Below are 17,901 nucleotides of genomic sequence, written 5' to 3'. Positions count from 1 at the left end.
TCTCAGAAAGCTTGTTTCTCTTTGTTATCGGAAGATATTCCCTTTGGCCCTATAGTGTTCAAAGGGATCCGAAATATCTGTTCTCAGATTCCACAGAAATAAGGTTAGCAAAGAGATCCTCGAAATACAGATGTAACTCTGTGAGATGAATTAAAAGAACACTGAGCAGTTTCTCAGAAAGCTTCTTTCCAGATTTCATCTGAGGATATTTCCTTTTTCACCATAGCCCTCTATGGGCTTCCAAATATCACTTTGCCAATTCCACAAGAACTGTCTTAGCGAAAGGCTTCTTGAGGAGAAAGCTGTAACTCTGTGAGATGATTTCACAGAACGCAAAGGAGTTTCACAGAAAGCTTCTTTCTCTTTGTTATCGGAGGATATTTCCTTTGGCCCTATAGTGTTCAAAGCGATCCGAAATATCTGTTCTCAGATTCCACAGAAATAAGGCTAGCAAAGAGATCCACGAAATACAGATGTAACTCTGTGAGATGAATTAACAGAACACTGAGCAGTTTCTCAGAAAGCTTCTTTCCAGATTTCATCTGAGGATATTTCCTTTTTCACCATAGCCCTCTATGGGCTTCCAAATATCACTTTGCCAATTCCACAAGAACTGTCATAGCGAAAGGCTTCTTGAAGGGAAAGCTGTAACTCTGTGAGATGATTTCACAGAACACAAAGAAGTTTCTCAGAAAGCTTCTTTCTCTTTGTTATCGGAAGATATTCCCTTTGGCCGTATAGTGTTCAAAGAGATCCGAAATATCTCTTCTCAGATTCCACAGAAATAAGGTTAGCAAAGAGATCCTCGAATTACAGATGTAACTCTGTGAGATGAATTAAAAGAACACTGAGCAGTTTCTCAGAAAGCTTCTTTCCAGATTTCATCTGAGGATATTTCCTTTTTCACCATAGCCCTCTATGGGCTTCCAAATATCACTTTGCCAATTCCACAAGAACTGTATTAGCGAAAGGCTTCTTGAGGAGAAAGCTGTAACTCTGTGAGATGATTTCACAGAACACAAAGCAGTTTCACAGAAAGCTTCTTTCTCTTTGTTATCGGAGGATATTTCCTTTGGTCCTATAGTGTTCAAAGGGATCCGAAATATCTGTTCTCAGATTCCACAGAAATAAGGCTAGCAAAGAGATCCACGAAATACAGATGTAACTCTGTGAGATGAATTAACACAACACTAAGCAGTTTCTCCGAAAGCTTCTTACGAAATTTCAACTGAGGATATTTCCTTTTTCACCGTAGCCCTCTATGGGCTTCCAAATATCACTTTGCCAATTCCACAAGAACTGTCTTAGCGAAAGGCTTCTTGAGGGGAAAGCTGTAACTCTGTGAGATGATTTCACAGAACACAAAGGAGTTTCACAGAAAGCTTCTTTCTCTTTGTTATCGGAGGATATTTCCTTTGGCCCTATAGTGTTCAAAGCGATCCGAAATATCTGTTCTCAGATTCCACAGAAATAAGGCTAGCAAAGAGATCCTCGAAATACAGATGTAACTCTGTGAGATGAATTAACAGAACACTGAGCAGTTTCTCAGAAAGCTTCTTTCCAGATTTCATCTGAGGATATTTCCTTTTTCACCATAGCCCTCTATGGGCTTCCAAATATCACTTTGCCAATTCCACAAGAACTGTCATAGCGAAAGGCTTCTTGAAGGGAAAGCTGTAACTCTGTGAGATGATTTCACAGAACACAAAGAAGTTTCTCAGAAAGCTTCTTTCTCTTTGTTATCGGAAGATATTCCCTTTGGCCCTATAGTGTTAAAAGAGATCCGAAATATCTGTTCTCAGATTCCACAGAAATAAGGTTAGCAAAGAGATCCTCGAAATACAGATGTAACTCTGTGAGATGAATTAACAGAACACTGAGCAGTTTCTCAGAAAGCTTCTTTCCAGATTTCATCTGAGGATATTTCCTTTTTCACCATAGCCCTCTATGGGCTTCCAAATATCACTTTGCCAATTCCACAAGAACTGTCTTAGCGAAAGGCTTCTTGAGGGGAAAGCTGTAACTCTGTGAATGATTTCACAGAACACAAAGGAGTTTCACAGAAAGCTTCTTTCTCTTTGTTATCGGAGGATATTTCCTTTGGCCCTATAGTGTTCAAAGCGATCCGAAATATCTGTTCTCAGATTCCACAGAATTAAGGCTAGCAAAGAGATCCACGAAATACAGATGTAACTCTGTGAGATGAATTAACAGAACACTAAGCAGTTTCTCAGAAAGCTTCTTTCGAAATTTCAACTGAGAATATTTCATTTTTCACCATAGCCCTCTATGGGCTTCCAAATATCACTTTGCCAATTCCACAAGAACTGTCTTAGTGAAAGGCTTCTTGAGGGGAAAGTTGTAACTCTATGAGATGATTTCACAAAACACAAAGAAGTTTCTCAGAAAGCTTGTTTCTCTTTGTTATCGGAAGATATTCTCTTTGGCCCTATAGTGTTCAAAGGGATCCGAAATATCTGTTCTCAGATTCCACAGAAATAAGGTTAGCAAAGAGATCCTCGAAATACAGATGTAACTCTGTGAGATGAATTAACAGAACACTGAGCAGTTTCTCAGAAAGCTTCTTTCCAGATTTCATCTGAGGATATTTCCTTTTTCACCATAGCCCTCTATGGGCTTCCAAATATCACTTTGCCAATTCCACAAGAACTGTCATAGCGAAAGGCTTCTTGAAGGGAAAGCTGTAACTCTGTGAGATGATTTCACAGAACACAAAGAAGTTTCTCAGAAAGCTTCTTTCTCTTTGTTATCGGAAGATATTCCCTTTGGCCCTATAGTGTTCAAAGAGATCCGAAATATCTGTTCTCAGATTCCACAGAAATAAGGTTAGCAAAGAGATCCTCGAAATACAGATGTAACTCTGTGAGATGAATTAACAGAACACTGAGCAGTTTCTCAGAAAGCTTCTTTCCAGATTTCATCTGAGGATATTTCCTTTTTCACCATAGCCCTCTATGGGCTTCCAAATATCACTTTGCCAATTCCACAAGAACTGTCTTAGCGAAAGGCTTCTTGAGGGGAAAGCTGTAACTCTGTGAGATGATTTCACAGAACACAAAGGAGTTTCACAGAAAGCTTCTTTCTCTTTGTTATCGGAGGATATTTCCTTTGGCCCTATAGTGTTCAAAGCGATCCGAAATATCTGTTCTCAGATTCCACAGAATTAAGGCTAGCAAAGAGATCCACGAAATACAGATGTAACTCTGTGAGATGAATTAACAGAACACTAAGCAGTTTCTCAGAAAGCTTCTTTCGAAATTTCAACTGAGAATATTTCCTTTTTCACCATAGCCCTCTATGGGCTTCCAAATATCACTTTGCCAATTCCACAAGAACTGTCTTAGTGAAAGGCTTCTTGAGGGGAAAGTTGTAACTCTATGAGATGATTTCACAAAACACAAAGAAGTTTCTCAGAAAGCTTGTTTCTCTTTGTTATCGGAAGATATTCTCTTTGGCCCTATAGTGTTCAAAGGGATCCGAAATATCTGTTCTCAGATTCCACAGAAATAAGGTTAGCAAAGAGATCCTCGAAATACAGATGTAACTCTGTGAGATGAATTAACAGAACACTGAGCAGTTTCTCAGAAAGCTTCTTTCCAGATTTCATCTGAGGATATTTCCTTTTTCACCATAGCCCTCTATGGGCTTCCAAATATCACTTTGCCAAATCCACAAGAACTGTCTTAGCGAAAGGCTTCTTGAGGAGAAAGCTGTAACTCTGTGAGATGATTTCACAGAACGCAAAGGAGTTTCACAGAAAGCTTCCTTTCTCTTTGTTATCGGAGGATATTTCCTTTGGCCCTATAGTGTTCAAAGCGATCCGAAATATCTGTTCTCAGATTCCACAGAAATAAGGCTAGCAAAGAGATCCACGAAATACAGATGTAACTCTGTGAGATGAATTAACAGAACACTGAGCAGTTTCTCAGTAAGCTTCTTTCCAGATTTCATCTGAGGATATTTCCTTTTTCACCATAGCCCTCTATGGGCTTCCAAATATCACTTTGCCAATTCCACAAGAACTGTCATAGAGAAAGGCTTCTTGAAGGGAAAGCTGTAACTCTGTGAGATGATTTCACAGAACACAAAGAAGTTTCTCAGAAAGCTTCTTTCTCTTTGTTATCGGAAGATATTCCCTTTGGCCCTATAGTGTTCAAAGAGATCCGAAATATCTGTTCTCAGATTCCACAGAAATAAGGTTAGCAAAGAGATCCTCGAAATACAGATGTAACTCTGTGAGATGAATTAACAGAACACGGAGCAGTTTCTCAGAAAGCTTCTTTCCAGATTTCATCTGAGGATATTTCCTTTTTCACCATAGCCCTCTATGGGCTTCCAAATATCACTTTGCCAATTCCACAAGAACTGTCTTAGCGAAAGGCTTCTTGTGGAGAAAGCTGTAACTCTGTGAGATGATTTCACAGAACACAAAGGAGTTTCACAGAAAGCTTCTTTCTCTTTGTTATCGGAGGATATTTCCTTTGGCCCTATAGTGTTCAAAGGGATCCAAAATATCTGTTCTCAGATTCCACAGAAATAAGGCTAGCAAAGAGATCCACGAAATACAGATGTAACTCTGTGAGATGAATTAACAGAACACTAAGCAGTTTCTCAGAAAGCTTCTTTCAAAATTTCAACTGAGGATATTTCCTTTTTCACCATAGCCCTCTATGGGCTTCCAAATATCACTTTGCCAATTCCACAAGAACTGTCTTAGCGAAAGGCTTCTTGAGGGGAAAGCTGTAACTCTGTGAGATGATTTCACAGAACACAAAGGAGTTTCACAGAAAGCTTCTTTCTCTTTGTTATCGGAGGATATTTCCTTTGGCCCTATAGTGTTCAAAGCGATCCGAAATATCTGTTCTCAGATTCCACAGAAATAAGGCTAGCAAAGAGATCCACGAAATACAGATGTAACTCTGTGAGATGAATTAACAGAACACTAAGCAGTTTCTCAGAAAGCTTCTTTCGAAATTTCAACTGAGAATATTTCCTTTTTCACCATAGCCCTCTATGGGCTTCCAAATATCACTTTGCCAATTCCACAAGAACTGTCTTAGCGAAAGGCTTCTTGAGGGGAAAGTTGTAACTGTGTGAGATGATTTCACAGAACACAAAGAAGTTTCTCAGAAAGCTTCTTTCTCTTTGTTATCGGAGGATATTTCCTTTGGCCCTATAGTGTTCAAAGGGATCCGAAATATCTGTTCTCAGATTCCACAGAAATAAGGCTAGCAAAGAAATCCACGAAATACAGATGTAACTCTGTGAGATGAATTAAAAGAACACTGAGCAGTTTCTCAGAAAGCTTCTTTCCAGATTTCATCTGAGGATATTTCCTTTTTCAGCATAGCCCTCTATGGGCTTCCAAATATCACTTTGCCAATTCCACAAGAACTGTCTTAGCGAAAGGCTTCTTGAGGGGAAAGTTGTAACTCTGTGAGATGATTTCACAGAACACAAAGAAGTTTCTCAGAAAGCTTCTTTCTCTTTGTTATCGGAGGATATTTCCTTTGGCCCTATAGTGTTCAATGGGATCCGAAATATCTGTTCTCAGATTCCACAGAAATAAGGCTAGCAAAGAGATCCACGAAATACAGATGTAACTCTGTGAGATGAATTAAAAGAACACTGAGCAGTTTCTCAGAAAGCTTCTTTCCAGATTTCATCTGAGGATATTTCCTTTTTCACCATAGCCCTCTATGGGCTTCCAAATATCACTTTGCCAATTCCACAAGAACTGTCTTAGCGAAAGGCTTCTTGAGGAGAAAGCTGTAACTCTGTGAGATGATTTCACAGAACACAAAGGAGTTTCACAGACAGCTTCTTTCTCTTTGTTATCGGAGGATATTTCCTTTGGCCCTATAGTGTTCAAAGGGATCCGAAATATCTGTTCTCAGATTCCACAGAAATAAGGCTAGCAAAGAGATCCACGAAATACAGATGTAACTCTGTGAGATGAATTAACAGAACACTAAGCAGTTTCTCAGAAAGCTTCTTTCGAAATTTCAACTGAGGATATTTCCTTTTTCACCATAGCCCTCTAAGGGCTTCCAAGTATCACTTTGCCCATTCCACAAGAACTGTCTTAGCGAAAGGCTTCTTGAGGCGAAAGCTGTAACTCTGTGAGATGATTTCACAGAACACAAAGAAGTTTCTCAGAAAGCTTCTTTCTCTTTGTTATCGGAGGATATTCACTTTGGCCCTACAGTCTTCAAAGGGATCCGAAATATCTGTTCTCAGATTCCACAGAAATAAGGTTGGCAAAGAGATCCTCGAAATACAGATGTAACTCTGTGAGATGAATTAACAGAACACTAAGCAGTTTCTCAGAAAGCTTCTTTCCAGATTTCATCTGAGGATATTTCTTTTTTCACCATAGCCCTCTATGGCTTCCAAATATCACTTTGCCAATTCCACAAAAACTGTCTTAGCGAAAGGCTTCTTGAAAGGAAAGCTGTAACTCTGTGAGATGATTTCACAGAACACAAAGGAGTTTCTCAGAAAGCTTCTTTCTATTTGTTATCGGAGGATATTTCTTTTGGCCCTATAGTCTTAAAGCGATCTGAAATATCTGTTCTCAGATTCCACAGAAATAAGGCTAGCAAAGAGATCCACGAAATACAGATGTAACTCTGTGAGATGAATTAACAGAACACGGAGCAGTTTCTCAGAAAGCTTCTTTCCAGATTTCATCTGAGGATATTTCCTTTTTCACCATAGCCCTCTATGGGCTTCCAAATATCACTTTGCCAATTCCACAAGAACTGTCATAGCGAAAGGCTTCTTGAAGGGAAAGCTGTAACTCTGTGAGATGATTTCACAGAACACAAAGAAGTTTCTCAGAAAGCTTCTTTCTCTTTGTTATCGGAAGATATTCCCTTTGGCCCTATAGTGTTCAAAGAGATCCGAAATATCTGTTCTCAGATTCCACAGAAATAAGGTTAGCAAAGAGATCCTCGAAATACAGATGTAACTCTGTGAGATGAATTAACAGAACACGGAGCAGTTTCTCAGAAAGCTTCTTTCCAGATTTCATCTGAGGATATTTCCTTTTTCACCATAGCCCTCTATGGGCTTCCAAATATCACTTTGCCAATTCCACAAGAACTGTCTTAGCGAAAGGCTGCTGGAGGAGAAAGCTGTAACTCTGTGAGATGATTTCACAGAACAAAAAGGAGTTTCACAGAAAGCTTCTTTCTCTTTGTTATCGGAGGATATTTCCTTTGGCCCTATAGTGTTCAAAGGGATCCGAAATATCTGTTCTCAGATTCCACAGAAATAAGGCTAGCAAAGAGATCCACGAAATACAGATGTAACTCTGTGAGATGAATTAACAGAACACTAAGCAGTTTCTCAGAAAGCTTCTTTCGAAATTTCAACTGAGGATATTTCCTTTTTCACCATAGCCCTCTATGGGCTTCCAAATATCACTTTGCCAATTCCACAAGAACTGTCTTAGCGAAAGGCTTCTTGAGGGGAAAGCTGTAACTCTGTGAGATGATTTCACAGAACATAAAGGAGTTTCACAGAAAGCTTCTTTCTCTTTGTTATCGGAGGATATTTCCTTTGGCCCTATAGTGTTCAAAGCGATCCGAAATATCTGTTCTCAGATTCCACAGAAATAAGGCTAGCAAAGAGATCCACGAAATACAGATGTAACTCTGTGAGATGAATTAAAAGAACACTGAGCAGTTTCTCAGAAAGCTTCTTTCCAGATTTCATCTGAGGATATTTCCTTTTTCACCATAGCCCTCTAAGGGCTTCCAAATATCACTTTGCCAATTCCACAAGAACTGTCTTAGCGAAAGGCTTCTTGAGGAGAAAGCTGTAACTCTGTGAGATGATTTCACAGAACACAAAGGAGTTTCACAGAAAGCTTCTTTCTCTTTGTTATCGGAGGATATTTCCTTTGACCCTATAGTGTTCAAAGGGATCCGAAATATCTGTTCTCAGATTCCACAGAAATAAGGCTAGCAAAGAGATCCACGAAATACAGATGTAACTCTGTGAGATGAATTAACAGAACACTAAGCAGTTTCTCAGAAAGCTTCTTTCGAAATTTCAACTGAGGATATTTCCTTTTTCACCATAGCCCTCTATGGGCTTCCAAATATCACTTTGCCAATTCCACAAGAACTGTCTTAGCGAAAGGCTTCTTGAGGGGAAAGCTGTAACTCTGTGAGATGATTTCACAGAACACAAAGGAGTTTCACAGAAAGCTTCTTTCTCTTTGTTATCGGAGGATATTTTCTTTGGCCCTATAGTGTTCAAAGCGATCCGAAATATCTGTTCTCAGATTCCACAGAAATAAGGCTAGCAAAGAGATCCACGAAATACAGATGTAACTCTGTGAGATGAATTAACAGAACACTAAGCAGTTTCTCAGAAAGCTTCTTTCGAAATTTCAACTGAGAATATTTCCTTTTTCACCATAGCCCTCTATGGGCTTCCAAATATCACTTTGCCAATTCCACAAGAACTGTCTTAGCGAAAGGCTTCTTGAGGGGAAAGTTGTAACTCTGTGAGATGATTTCACAGAACACAAAGAAGTTTCTCAGAAAGCTTCTTTCTCTTTGTTATCGGAGGATATTTCCTTTGGCCCTATAGTGTTCAAAGGGATCCGAAATATCTGTTCTCAGATTCCACAGAAATAAGGCTAGCAAAGAGATCCACGAAATACAGATGTAACTCTGTGAGATGAATTAAAAGAACACTGAGCAGTTTCTCAGAAAGCTTCTTTCCAGATTTCATCTGAGGATATTTCCTTTTTCACCATAGCCCTCTATGGGCTTCCAAATATCACTTTGCCAATTCCACAAGAACTGTCTTAGCGAAAGGCTTCTTGAGGAGAAAGCTGTAACTCTGTGAGATGATTTCACAGAACACAAAGGAGTTTCACAGAAAGCTTGTTTCTCTTTGTTATCGGAGGATATTTCCTTTGGCCCTATAGTGTTCAAAGGGATCCGAAATATCTGTTCTCAGATTCCACAGAAATAAGGCTAGCAAAGAGATCCACGAAATACAGATGTAACTCTGTGAGATGAATTAACAGAACACTAAGCAGTTTCTCAGAAAGCTTCTTTCGAAATTTTAACTGAGGATATTTCCTTTTTCACCATAGCCCTCTATGGGCTTCCAAATATCACTTTGCCAATTCCACAAGAACTGTCATAGCGAAAGGCTTCTTGAAGGGAAAGCTGTAATTCTGTGAGATGATTTCACAGAACACAAAGAAGTTTCTCAGAAAGCTTGTTTCTCTTTGTTATCGGAAGATATTCCCTTTGGCCCTATAGTGTTCAAAGGGATCCGAAATATCTGTTCTCAGATTCCACAGAAATAAGGTTAGCAAAGAGATCCTCGAAATACAGATGTAACTCTGTGAGATGAATTAACAGAACACTGAGCAGTTTCTCAGAAAGCTTCTTTCCAGATTTCATCTGTGGATATTTCCTTTTTCACCATAGCCCTCTATGGGCTTCCAAATATCACTTTGCCAATTCCACAAGAACTGTCTTAGCGAAAGGCTTCTTGAGGAGAAAGCTGTAACTCTGTGAGATGATTTCACAGAACACAAAGGAGTTTCACAGAAAGCTTCTTTCTCTTTGTTATCGGAGGATATTTCCTTTGGCCCTATAGTGTTCAAAGCGATCCGAAATATCTGTTCTCAGATTCCACAGAAATAAGGCTAGCAAAGAGATCCACGAAATACAGATGTAACTCTGTGAGATGAATTAACAGAACACTGAGCAGTTTCTCAGAAAGCTTCTTTCCAGATTTCATCTGAGGATATTTCCTTTTTCACCATAGCCCTCTATGGGCTTCCAAATATCACTTTGCCAATTCCACAAGAACTGTCATAGCGAAAGGCTTCTTGAAGGGAAAGCTGTAACTCTGTGAGATGATTTCACAGAACACAAAGAAGTTTCTCAGAAAGCTTCTTTCTCTTTGTTATCGGAAGATATTCCCTTTGGCCCTATAGTGTTCAAAGAGATCCGAAATATCTGTTCTCAGATTCCACAGAAATAAGGTTAGCAAAGAGATCCTCGAAATACTGATGTAACTCTGTGAGATGAATTAACAGAACACTGAGCAGTTTCTCAGAAAGCTTCTTTCCAGATTTCATCTGAGGATATTTCCTTTTTCACCATAGCCCTCTATGGGCTTCCAAATATCACTTTGCCAATTCCACAAGAACTGTCTTAGCGAAAGGCTTCTTGAGGAGAAAGCTGTAACTCTGTGAGATGATTTCACAGAACAAAAAGGAGTTTCACAGAAAGCTTCTTTCTCTTTGTTATCGGAGGATATTTCCTTTGGCCCTATAGTGTTCAAAGGGATCCGAAATATCTGTTCTCAGATTCCACAGAAATAAGGCTAGCAAAGAGATCCACGAAATACAGATGTAACTCTGTGAGATGAATTAACAGAACACTAAGCAGTTTCTCAGAAAGCTTCTTTCGAAATTTCAACTGAGGATATTTCCTTTTTCACCATAGCCCTCTATGGGCTTCCAAATATCACTTTGCCAATTCCACAAGAACTGTCTTAGCGAAAGGCTTCTTGAGGGGAAAGCTGTAACTCTGTGAGATGATTTCACAGAACACAAAGGAGTTTCACAGAAAGTTCCTTTCTCTTTGTTATCGGAGGATATTTCCTTTGGCCCTATAGTGTTCAAAGCGATCCGAAATATCTGTTCTCAGATTCCACAGAAATAAGGCTAGCAAAGAGATCCACGAAATACAGATGTAACTCTGTGAGATGAATTAACAGAACACTAAGCAGTTTCTCAGAAAGCTTCTTTCGAAATTTCAACTGAGAATATTTCCTTTCTCACCTTAGCCCTCTATGGGCTTCCAAATATCACTTTGCCAATTCCACAAGAACTGTCTTAGCGAAAGGCTTCTTGAGGGGAAAGTTGTAACTCTGTGAGATGATTTCACAGAACACAAAGAAGTTTCTCAGAAAGCTTGTTTCTCTTTGTTATCGGAGGATATTTCCTTTGGCCCTATAGTGTTCAAAGGGATCCGAAATATCTGTTCTCAGATTCCACAGAAATAAGGCTAGCAAAGAGATCCACGAAATACAGATGTAACTCTGTGAGATGAATTAAAAGAACACTGAGCAGTTTCTCAGAAAGCTTCTTTCCAGATTTCATCTGAGGATATTTCCTTTTTCACCATAGCCCTCTATGGGCTTCCAAATATCACTTTGCCAATTCCACAAGAACTGTCTTAGCGAAAGGCTTCTTGAGGAGAAAGCTGTAACTCTGTGAGATGATTTCACAGAACACAAAGGAGTTTCACAGAAAGCTTGTTTCTCTTTGTTATCGGAGGATATTTCCTTTGGCCCTATAGTGTTCAAAGGGATCCGAAATATCTGTTCTCAGATTCCACAGAAATAAGGCTAGCAAAGAGATCCACGACATACAGATGTAACTCTGTGAGATGAATTAACAGAACACTAAGCAGTTTCTCAGAAAGCTTCTTTCGAAATTTTAACTGAGGATATTTCCTTTTTCACCATAGCCCTCTATGGGCTTCCAAATATCACTTTGCCAATTCCACAAGAACTGTCATAGCGAAAGGCTTCTTGAAGGGAAAGCTGTAATTCTGTGAGATGATTTCACAGAACACAAAGAAGTTTCTCAGAAAGCTTGTTTCTCTTTGTTATCGGAAGATATTCCCTTTGGCCCTATAGTGTTCAAAGGGATCCGAAATATCTGTTCTCAGATTCCACAGAAATAAGGTTAGCAAAGAGATCCTCGAAATACAGATGTAACTCTGTGAGATGAATTAACAGAACACTGAGCAGTTTCTCAGAAAGCTTCTTTCCAGATTTCATCTGTGGATATTTCCTTTTTCACCATAGCCCTCTATGGGCTTCCAAATATCACTTTGCCAATTCCACAAGAACTGTCTTAGCGAAAGGCTTCTTGAGGAGAAAGCTGTAACTCTGTGAGATGATTTCACAGAACACAAAGGAGTTTCACAGAAAGCTTCTTTCTCTTTGTTATCGGAGGATATTTCCTTTGGCCCTATAGTGTTCAAAGCGATCCGAAATATCTGTTCTCAGATTCCACAGAAATAAGGCTAGCAAAGAGATCCACGAAATACAGATGTAACTCTGTGAGATGAATTAACAGAACACTGAGCAGTTTCTCAGAAAGCTTCTTTCCAGATTTCATCTGAGGATATTTCCTTTTTCACCATAGCCCTCTATGGGCTTCCAAATATCACTTTGCCAATTCCACAAGAACTGTCATAGCGAAAGGCTTCTTGAAGGGAAAGCTGTAACTCTGTGAGATGATTTCACAGAACACAAAGAAGTTTCTCAGAAAGCTTCTTTCTCTTTGTTATCGGAAGATATTCCCTTTGGCCCTATAGTGTTCAAAGAGATCCGAAATATCTGTTCTCAGATTCCACAGAAATAAGGTTAGCAAAGAGATCCTCGAAATACTGATGTAACTATGTGAGATGAATTAACAGAACACTAAGCAGTTTCTCAGAAAGCTTCTTTCCAGATTTCATCTGAGGATATTTCCTTTTTCACCATAGCCCTCTATGGGCTTCCAAATATCACTTTGCCAATTCCACAAGAACTGTCTTAGCGAAAGGCTTCTTGAGGAGAAAGCTGTAACTCTGTGAGATGATTTCACAGAACAAAAAGGAGTTTCACAGAAAGCTTCTTTCTCTTTGTTATCGGAGGATATTTCCTTTGGCCCTATAGTGTTCAAAGGGATCCGAAATATCTGTTCTCAGATTCCACAGAAATAAGGCTAGCAAAGAGATCCACGAAATACAGATGTAACTCTGTGAGATGAATTAACAGAACACTAAGCAGTTTCTCAGAAAGCTTCTTTCGAAATTTCAACTGAGGATATTTCCTTTTTCACCATAGCCCTCTATGGGCTTCCAAATATCACTTTGCCAATTCCACAAGAACTGTCTTAGCGAAAGGCTTCTTGAGGGGAAAGCTGTAACTCTGTGAGATGATTTCACAGAACACAAAGGAGTTTCACAGAAAGTTCCTTTCTCTTTGTTATCGGAGGATATTTCCTTTGGCCCTATAGTGTTCAAAGCGATCCGAAATATCTGTTCTCAGATTCCACAGAAATAAGGCTAGCAAAGAGATCCACGAAATACAGATGTAACTCTGTGAGATGAATTAACAGAACACTAAGCAGTTTCTCAGAAAGCTTCTTTCGAAATTTCAACTGAGAATATTTCCTTTCTCACCTTAGCCCTCTATGGGCTTCCAAATATCACTTTGCCAATTCCACAAGAACTGTCTTAGCGAAAGGCTTCTTGAGGGGAAAGTTGTAACTCTGTGAGATGATTTCACAGAACACAAAGAAGTTTCTCAGAAAGCTTGTTTCTCTTTGTTATCGGAGGATATTTCCTTTGGCCCTATAGTGTTCAAAGGGATCCGAAATATCTGTTCTCAGATTCCACAGAAATAAGGCTAGCAAAGAGATCCACGAAATACAGATGTAACTCTGTGAGATGAATTAAAAGAACACTGAGCAGTTTCTCAGAAAGCTTCTTTCCAGATTTCATCTGAGGATATTTCCTTTTTCACCATAGCCCTCTATGGGCTTCCAAATATCACTTTGCCAATTCCACAAGAACTGTCTTAGCGAAAGGCTTCTTGAGGGGAAAGTTGTAACTCTGTGAGATGATTTCACAGAACACAAAGAAGTTTCTCAGAAAGCTTCTTTCTCTTTGTTATCGGAGGATATTTCCTTTGGCTCTATAGTGTTCAAAGGGATCCGAAATATCTGTTCTCAGATTCCACAGAAATAAGGCTAGCAAAGAGATCCACGAAATACAGATGTAACTCTGTGAGATGAATTAAAAGAACACTGAGCAGTTTCTCAGAAAGCTTCTTTCCAGATTTCATCTGAGGATATTTCCTTTTTCACCATAGCCCTCTATGGGCTTCCAAATATCACTTTGCCAATTCCACAAGAACTGTCTTAGCGAAAGGCTTCTTGAGGAGAAAGCTGTAACTCTGTGAGATGATTTCACAGAACACAAAGGAGTTTCACAGAAAGCTTGTTTCTCTTTGTTATCGGAGGATATTTCCTTTGGCCCTATAGTGTTCAAAGGGATCCGAAATATATGTTCTCAGATTCCACAGAAATAAGGCTAGCAAAGAGATCCACGAAATACAGATGTAACTCTGTGAGATGAATTAACAGAACACTAAGCAGTTTCTCAGAAAGCTTCTTTCGAAATTTCAACTGAGGATATTTCCTTTTTCACCATAGCCCTCTATGGGCTTCCAAATATCACTTTGCCATTTCCACAAGAACTGTCTTAGCGAAAGGCTTCTTGAGGGGAAAGCTGTAACTCTGTGAGATGATTTCACAGAACACAAAGGAGTTTCACAGAAAGCTTCCTTTCTCTTTGTTTTCGGAGGATATTTCCTTTGGTCCTATAGTGTTCAAAGCGATCCGAAATATCTGTTCTCAGATTCCACAGAAATAAGGCTAGCAAAGAGATCCATGAAATACAGATGTAACTCTGTGAGATGAATTAACAGAACACTGAGCAGTTTCTCAGAAAGCTTCTTTCCAGATTTCATCTGAGGATATTTCCTTTTTCACCATAGCCCTCTATGGGCTTCCAAATATCACTTTGCCAATTCCACAAGAACTGTCATAGCTAAAGACTTCTTGAAGGGAAAGCTGTAACTCTTTGAGATGATTTCACAGAACACAAAGAAGTTTCTCAGAAACCTTCTTTCTCTTTGTTATCGGAAGATATTCCCTTTGGCCCTATAGTGTTCAAACGGATCCGAAATATCTGTTCTCAGATTCCACAGAAATAAGGTTAGCAAAGAGATCCTCGAAATACAGATGTAACTCTGTGAGATGAATTAACAGAACACTGAGCAGTTTCTCAGAAAGCTTCTTTCCAGATTTCATCTGAGGATATTTCCTTTTTCACCATAGCCCTCTATGGGCTTCCAAATATCACTGTGCCAATTCCACAAGAACTGTCTTAGCGAAAGGCTTCTTGAGGAGAAAGCTGTAACTCTGTGAGATGATTTCACAGAACACAAAGGAGTTTCACAGAAAGCTTCTTTCTCTTTGTTATCGGAGGATATTTCCTTTGGCCCTATAGTGTTCAAAGGGATCCGAAATATCTGTTCTCAGATTCCACAGAAATAAGGCTAGCAAAGAGATCCACGAAATACAGATGTAACTCTGTGAGATGAATTAACAGAACACTAAGCAGTTTCTCAGAAAGCTTCTTTCGAAATTTCAACTGAGGATATTTCCTTTTTCACCATAGCCCTCTATGGGCTTCCAAATATCACTTTGCCAATTCCACAAGAACTGTCTTAGCGAAAGGCTTCTTGAGGGGAAAGCTGTAACTCTGTGAGATGATTTCACAGAACACAAAGGAGTTTCACAGAAAGCTTCTTTCTCTTTTTTATCGGAGGATATTTCCTTTGGCACTATAGTGTTCAAAGGGATCCGAAATATCTGTTCTCAGATTCCACAGAAATAAGGCTAGCAAAGAGATCCACGAAATACAGATGTAACTCTGTGAGATGAATTAACAGAACACTAAGCAGTTTCTCAGAGAGCTTCTTTCGAAATTTCAACTGAGGATATTTCCTTTTTCACCATAGCCCTCTATGGGCTTCCAAATATCACTTTGCCAATTCCACAAGAACTGTCATAGCGAAAGGCTTCTTGAAGGGAAAGCTGTAATTCTGTGAGATGATTTCACAGAAAACAAAGAAGTTTCTCAGAAAGCTTGTTTCTCTTTGTTATCGGAAGATATTCCCTTTGGCCCTATAGTGTTCAAAGGGATCCGAAATATCTGTTCTCAGATTCCACAGAAATAAGGTTAGCAAAGAGATCCTCGAAATACAGATGTAACTCTGTGAGATGAATTAACAGAACACTGAGCAGTTTCTCAGAAAGCTTCTTTCCAGATTTCATCTGAGGATATTTCCTTTTTCACCATAGCCCTCTATGGGCTTCCAAATATCACTTTGCCAATTCCACAAGAACTGTCTTAGCGAAAGGCTTCTTGAGGAGAAAGCTGTAACTCTGTGAGATGATTTCACAGAACACAAAGGAGTTTCACAGAAAGCTTCTTTCTCTTTGTTATCGGAGGATATTTCCTTTGGCCCTATAGTGTTCAAAGCGATCCGAAATATCTGTTCTCAGATTCCACAGAAATAAGGCTAGCAAAGAGATCCACGAAATACAGATGTAACTCTGTGAGATGAATTAACAGAACACTGAGCAGTTTCTCAGAAAGCTTCTTTCCAGATTTCATCTGAGGATATTTCCTTTTTCACCATAGCCCTCTATGGGCTTCCAAATATCACTTTGCCAATTCCACAAGAACTGTCTTAGCGAAAGGCTTCTTGAGGAGAAAGCTGTAACTCTGTGAGATGATTTCACAGAACAAAAAGGAGTTTCACAGAAAGCTACTTTCTCTTTGTTATCGGAGGATATTTCCTTTGGCCCTATAGTGTTCAAAGGGATCCGAAATATCTGTTCTCAGATTCCACAGAAATAAGGCTAGCAAAGAGATCCACGAAATACAGATGTTACTCTGTGAGATGAATTAACAGAACACTAAGCAGTTTCTCAGAAAGCTTCTTTCGAAATTTCAACTGAGGATATTTCCTTTTTCACCATAGCCCTCTATGGGCTTCCAAATATCACTTTGCCAATTCCACAAGAACTGTCTTAGCGAAAGGCTTCTTGAGGGGAAAGCTGTAACTCTGTGAGATGATTTCACAGAACACAAAGGAGTTTCACAGAAAGTTCCTTTCTCTTTGTTATCGGAGGATATTTCCTTTGGCCCTATAGTGTTCAAAGCGATCCGAAATATCTGTTCTCAGATTCCACAGAAATAAGGCTAGCAAAGAGATCCACGAAATACAGATGTAACTCTGTGAGATGAATTAACAGAACACTAAGCAGTTTCTCAGAAAGCTTCTTTCGAAATTTCAACTGAGAATATTTCCTTTCTCACCTCAGCCCTCTATGGGCTTCCAAATATCACTTTGCCAATTCCACAAGAACTGTCTTAGCGAAAGGCTTCTTGAGGGGAAAGTTGTAACTCTGTGAGATGATTTCACAGAACACAAAGAAGTTTCTCAGAAAGCTTCTTTCTCTTTGTTATCGGAGGATATTTCCTTTGGCCCTATAGTGTTCAAAGGGATCCGAAATATCTGTTCTCAGATTCCACAGAAATAAGGCTAGCAAAGAGATCCACGAAATACAGATGTAACTCTGTGAGATGAATTAAAAGAACACTGAGCAGTTTCTCAGAAAGCTTCTTTCCAGATTTCATCTGAGGATATTTCCTTTTTCACCATAGCCCTCTATGGGCTTCCAAATATCACTTTGCCAATTCCACAAGAACTGTCCTAGCGAAAGGCTTCTTGAGGAGAAAGCTGTAACTCTGTGAGATGATTTCACTGAACACAAAGGAGTTTCACAGAAAGCTTGTTTCTCTTTGTTATCGGAGGATATTTCCTTTGGCCCTATAGTGTTCAAAGGGATCCGAAATATCTGTTCTCAGATTCCACAGAAATAAGGCTAGCAAAGAGATCCACGAAATACAGATGTAACTCTGTGAGATGAATTAACAGAACACTAAGCAGTTTCTCAGAAAGCTTCTTTCGAAATTTCAACTGAGGATATTTCCTTTTTCACCATAGCCCTCTATGGGCTTCCAAATATCACTTTGCCAATTCCACAAGAACTGTCTTAGCGAAAGGCTTCTTGAGGGGAAAGCTGTAACTCTGTGAGATGATTTCACAGAACACAAAGGAGTTTCACAGAAAGCTTCCTTTCTCTTTGTTTTCGGAGGATATTTCCTTTGGTCCTATAGTGTTCAAAGC

Source organism: Macaca mulatta, chromosome 3 (genome assembly GCF_049350105.2).
Source record: "Macaca mulatta isolate MMU2019108-1 chromosome 3, T2T-MMU8v2.0, whole genome shotgun sequence".
Taxonomy (NCBI): Eukaryota; Metazoa; Chordata; class Mammalia; order Primates; family Cercopithecidae; genus Macaca; species Macaca mulatta.
This window is presented reverse-complemented; position numbering follows the sequence as displayed.